The sequence below is a fragment of the Sminthopsis crassicaudata genome, chromosome 5 (genome assembly GCF_048593235.1).
Source record: "Sminthopsis crassicaudata isolate SCR6 chromosome 5, ASM4859323v1, whole genome shotgun sequence".
Classification (NCBI taxonomy): domain Eukaryota; kingdom Metazoa; phylum Chordata; class Mammalia; order Dasyuromorphia; family Dasyuridae; genus Sminthopsis; species Sminthopsis crassicaudata.
The window spans coordinates 100,468,442-100,474,722 of record NC_133621.1 but is presented as its reverse complement, the minus strand read 5'-3'; positions in this window follow the sequence as shown (position 1 = coordinate 100,474,722).

Below are 6,281 nucleotides of genomic sequence, written 5' to 3'. Positions count from 1 at the left end.
CCTGGGGCCAAGCCCTGTTATGTGCTGTGCTATGATTGGAGTGGTTGCTTGGACTTGGTCTTTAGTTTTCCTGGAATCCTGTACTGAACTCCTCCTATGGGGAAGGGCTCTCTGAATCTTTAAGGCTCACAGTGATTGATCTTCAGGGCTATTCATGGCATCTCTGATAGAGTACTATGGGACGTCCTGGTTCCTGGTCTAAAATTGTCTGCAACTGGTTGCTTCCATGCTTTACTTGTCATTGGGTTTATAACCATCCTGGAACTTTCACAGTTGAGTTCTCTATACTTGCAGAGGGGATAGAGATGCTGTAGGATGCAAGACTCCGGCCCATTTCTGTCTTTAACTGGGAGGCTATTGATTTGTTCAGTTATGTTGACTCTAGCATTGCAGATATATCTTCCTGCTGTTCTCTCCTCCCACCACCAATTGTCCTGCTCAGCATCACAAAAAAAAATTAAAACTGGTAAGATTTGCAAAAAATAAAAACATAACAAGTCAAAATGAAATTCAACACTTTTTTTGAGATTTTCTTCAGTTTTATAACCTTCTAGAAGACACCAACTCTTCCAATAGATTGTTCCATTTGAGGATAGAGATAATTCTGTCAGTGCTTGCCTCTGGGAGTAGCTGGGACAGTAATTCAAGCCCTCAATTGTTTTTTTTTTTTCCTGAGGCTGGGGTTAAGTGACTTGCCCAGGGTCACACAGCTAGGAAGTATTAAGTGTCTGAGATCAGATTTGAACTCGGGTCCTCCTGAATTCAAGGCTGGTGCTCTATCCACTGCGCCACCTAGATGCCCCTCCTCAATTATTAATACTCCTCATTGTGCTGCATCCAATTTACCAAGGACTTGGGGGTCTGTATTCACCTTTATCACTTAAGTGACCTGGAAACCTATTCTTAATTCCCTTTATGAATATAAAGTGCCTTTTTGGGAAAAGAAAAAACAAAACTAGCTTAGCTGACATGCTGGAGGATCTAGTTGATGTTCCTATTGCCACTTAGTGTTTTCAGGTGACCAAATAGTGAAAGAAAAATTAGAAAACTTTAGGGAAAAGATTTGGAGATTGAATACAAACTTAACATGAACAAGCCAATTGTTATTGCAACCTTAGGCTTCCTCAGTAAGGAGCAGGCTTCAGAGAAAGAGAGGAGAAAGTCCTGTTGAATATGCTCTTGATACAGCATGTTTGAAGTATTGAGTTGATCTCTTGAGCTCCACATTTTAGGAAAGAACATTGAGAAATGCCTATTTTGAAAATATAAATTTGTTCAATGCTTAGAGAAGAATTTGAGCATAACACAAATTTTCTTCACTGAGAACTTTCAAGAAAAGTCAGAAAACGTGTCAATATCCAATAATTCACAAACTGTAACCCTCCTGACACTCACCTGCACAAGATTTTTTTCAAGGAAAAATGCCATATTTATGATATATTTTGTGGTATGGTAGTGATGAGGTCTAGAATGAAATTCGGGTTAATTGAGGTCTAGTGGCAGGTTCAGGGTACAGGGAGTCAAATGGAGCCCTGCTGCAACCCCTTTGGATTTGGTGCAAGGATACAGAGTTAAATGAGGTCTAATAGTAGCACAAGAGTTCTCTATAAAGGAATTTACAGACCCCAAAACCTAGATTGATAAAAGGTTTATTTTGGGGTTTGGAAGTAAATTTAAAGCCTAGTTAGCAAAAGGTGAAGGTAGAGATAAAAGGGCACCGGAAATAGAATTCCAGTGGACAGAGATCCTTGGCAGCCAGGTATAAGGCTGCCATGTTGGGAACCTCTGCAAAGAGAGGACTTCAGTTTGGCTCTTTTATAATGAGAGATTTAGCTGAAGGGGCCTGTGGGTGGAGTCCCGAGTTGGCTAAGATCTGGATGGGGGTTCTGAGAGCCTGGAGATCTTCTATTGGAATTCAAAAGGGTGCTTTTGACAGAATTTGTGAATCAAAGGTCCTAGCTTCTTGAATTGATAATGCATCAGCTAGGAGGGGCTGGGAATCTGAAAGAATGAATCCATCTGAAAGGATTAGTTTCTTAAAGGGGAGCACAATCTACATCAGTAGGAGCTCTGGTCAGAGGAGGGATAGTCTGCCACTATCCTCACTCCCTCTTGACCTATCTGGGAGTTGCAGTCTATTGAGGTTCTGACCTCTTCCCCTAAACTTCTCCCCTCTGTCGGGCTGGGTCCTGTGGGAACCACAGTGCAGGTTGAGCAGCAGCCCACATCCTTTGGGCACAGGCCACTATTTGTTTTAATATTTATGTATTTAATCACTTAACATGTAAAAACTGTACTACCCTTTTGTTAGATCCAATTTTTTTTTTAATGCATCAGAGATGACTTTTTTTTAGTATAATGTCTCTAATCCCATTTTTCCCTGGGTATTTTATTGCTTGGTTTTACATAACACATAGGACCACATAATCTGAAATTACTGTCCATTCAGAGATGGATGGTGTTAGGATAAGAATGAGAAAATGTCAGATAAGTCTAAGAAACTGTAGAGGTTTAACCAGAAAAAATTTAGAAGAGACATGAGAGAGGTCTTCAAATATTTCCTACATACTTGAAATAGGATTAAATATATTTTTCTTTACCCCAGAAGATAGAAGTGGAAGTGGGTAAAAGTTGCAAAGAAAGGAGGTCTTGGCTTGATATAAAGGGAGATCCCTAACAATACTAAGTATCTCATGGGGATATCTTGTATCTTTCTCAGAACTATTTAAGTTTTCAGTGATTTTCAAATTATGGGAGTCAAGTAGAAGCTATACAACACTTTGCCAAAGACAATAAATCCCAAAGTGAATTTATTTCTGTTCAAATATCTATTATTCAAATGACCTAACTTATCTGACAGCTGAAAAAAATATGACTTCATGGGCTCACAATTTCCCATTGCATATATGAGGGGAAGGGTGGAGAAGAAATATATTTGTTACTTAACAAAAGGAAATACTGTAATGTTAAGTTCAGGCCACTTCTGCTATTAGGTACCACTGAACAGTTTAGTTACCTAAAATTATTCTAGTTCTAGATCTGGCACGTTCTTTTCTACTGGGACATCCTATGGGGTAAATAAAAGGATCATTGCTGGGACAGGAGAAAGAAAAAAAAAAAGGTAATTCAAGGTAAAAAGCAATCACAAAAGTTTGCTTGATGTGGAGACAGTGGAAATTTGGGTCAGAGGTAAAATATTTTAAGGGGTATGGGAGGGATGGAGGGAGGAGATATAACATAGAGACTCCTTGTCTTTTAGGGGCAGGAGTAGTTTGCTAGAAAACCTTCTTCAGATCTTGATCCATTAAATCATTCCAGCTCAACATAAATTAAATGCATAATTTGGAATACAAAAGCAAAAGTGAAACAGTCCCTGTTTTCAAGGAGGTCACAATCTAATACAAAAAAAAAAAAAAAAACATGAAAAAGATAATCACAGAGATTTATTCTATGCACTATATTAGGGATACAGAGACAAGTTGAAACACTTCTCAGTTGCCTGAGAAAGCAATTCCTTTGGGATTTGTTTTTGATGTAATTAAGCTAGCTTAATTTCTTAGGACTTAGTGCAAATGAAATGAAAAGTGCTTGGTTTTTCCAAGAGATTTTGAATTTTAATTTCCTTGACAATATTTTGTTTTGAGTCTTGAAATTTAAGTTTATGATGGTGCTTGCCGGACTTTTATTGAGAAATTATTTATTAATTGATTAAATTATTATTGAGAAATTGAGATAATGACTCAGGGACCAGGAATATATCCCCTCTTCACCTTTACCTCTTACCATCTCTATTTCCCTTCAATTTCCTGAATTTACCTTGTTATTTATTTTGTCTGTTCTTATATGTGTGCATGTTATCTTGTCCAGTTTCCCTAAATTGTTCAGCCTCAGTTCCTAATTGTTCTGTTCAGTTCTGCAACACCCCCCCCCCCTCCTCATCACATGATCCAGATAAGGAGAAAGGCTTTTTAACTTAGACATCATCAGAATGTTTGAATATCTTGGGCCTCTCCCCATTGTCTTCATTCCTGTTACCCTATAAAAGAATCTTTGTATCCAACATTTGGACATCAGCCCTGGGGGGGGGCAGCATGCCCCCAGTATAATCGCTCCCTTTCAAATAAGATATTAAAAATCTCTCTTGCCTCAGTTTCTCCGGCATCACAATCTCCCTGATAGAACTCAAGTTCCTTGAGACTAGAATTAATTCATTCAATCCCAAAAGAATTTGGAGGAACTTCTAAGAAGGGACATCTCATTATCTACTTAGTTAATACAATTTCATCATTGGAATCTCTTTTAATCGAAACTAAAGCTATGGCCAAACCATCTTTGCTGGACTCAGTATGGTATTCAATTCTAGGTTCATATTAGTGACTTAAATAAAGCTTCTTGAATTGATAATGCATCAGCTAGGAGGGGCTGGGAATCAGAGAGGAATGAATCAATCTGAAAGGACTAGTTTCTTAAAGGGACCACAACCCACATCAAAATCACTGGGTCTGCTCTCCCTCTCATGAACTCATTTGACTCTGAATGAGATGAAGTGAGATCTTTCAAGACAGTTGCGAAAATCGAGTAAGGCTTCATCTACTTCAGAGTTCGAGTAGGCCTGAAGGACTCTGAAGTTCTAGCAAAGGACATTGCGTTCCCCTCTTATGACTTCATCTCCTTATTTCATCCAAATATGGGCAACTATGTACTTATTGGTCAAGTTCAATTTCGTGGGTAGATCTCGAATTTAGAATGTAAGACTCTCAGCCAATGAGGATGAGGGTCAGTGGTGGGAGGGGGCGTTTTGCATTAGGGAGTAAAGGAACTGTCCTGCCCACAGGAGGTGCTTCCTCTCTTCCATTGTCTACTCGAAGGGTGAGACGCCCTTCTCTTGAGAATGTACCATAAACTTTGCTTTTCTCTAGAGCTCTCTCCAGCTTTTTTTATTAAATGGTGACCCCTCACCATTTCCGTACCACACAGTTTGGGGGCTAGTCCGGATCCTTTACTCGGTGAGTAAGTGAACTCCTGGGTGCTAGTGGTGCCCTGCCTTGATTTAGGCAGCCCGCCAGCATCCAGGGGCTTCTCCTTGCTCCCTGACGTAGAGTGGACCCGAAGTGGAGAAACTCAGAGAAAAGCAACGGAAACTCCGCGGTGAAAATCCCAACCGGTTGGTGGAGGACAGATCAGTCAAGTAATTTGCTGCGCAGCAACCCAGAGGTAAGCGTCCTGTGAAGCCCCTTGAGTCTAGTTATAGGTTCTGGAGGGGGCTGTAGACGGTAGACAGGAAGAGAGCTAGGCCTTCCTGGGTGAGTGAGTTAACCTGTTTAGGAGTCTATTAAACTCCTTCCAAATTCAATGGGTGTGGCCCAGTCCCAGCCAGCCCTCTCGGAGAGAAATGAGAAAAATATCAGAAAATACTGGTAGATATTCCCTTGGGAGATAAATTAAGTAATTGGAACAAACTGCCAAAATATGAGGAAAAATAAAAAGCAAGAAAAAGCGGATAAGGTATTGTTGTTTTGTTGCAGACTGGTGGTGCCAAAAGGATTAAATGGTACCTGAAGGGAAGGACCTGAGAGGATTTAATTCCATTAGCCCTTCCAGGGGCCTTCCGGCGGGGAGGAGAAATATGTCTTTTGAAGCAGGGGCCGTTCCAGCCGACCAGAAATAGCTGTTAGTAAATCCCATTTGGGATCAGAAACCCTGTACTCGGGGAAGTATGTGGGATTGAGCCAGTGAAGATGGTGGCTTCCTTCCTCTTCCTCCCACGTGTCCTGACTGCAGCAGGGCCACGTGGGCCGGGGGAAAGAAACCGCTATTTAGTGAAGTTCATTGTTTTAAATGCGATAGCAAAGTAGTTTTATATTATTGGGAATTTAAAGCTGTGATTGGGATTTTAAGTTAAAACATAGGTTTTTAAAACAATGCTGGTAGCTTACTTAGGGGAGGTTGTGGTTGTATCTCCCTACTTAGATGGTATGTTTGCTAGAGATATTGGGTAATCTGTAACTGAGCTATACCTTAAGTGTTTGTCAGCTCTGTTGGGCATGTATTAAGTTTTATGAAATTTGGGTCAGTTACTTGCGAACATTGAAGTGTAAAGTTTAAAAATATATACATATATATTTACTTAAAGACGGGACAGGAAAGATTGATTTGCAAAAGTAATTAATAGTTTAAATGGAACTATGCTATATTGGGTCGGGAAGCATGGTGGTGTGGGGGAAGGGTGACCACGTGGAGACGTCCCTCCTCCCATTAAGTATAGTGGGGTTTTTTGTTTG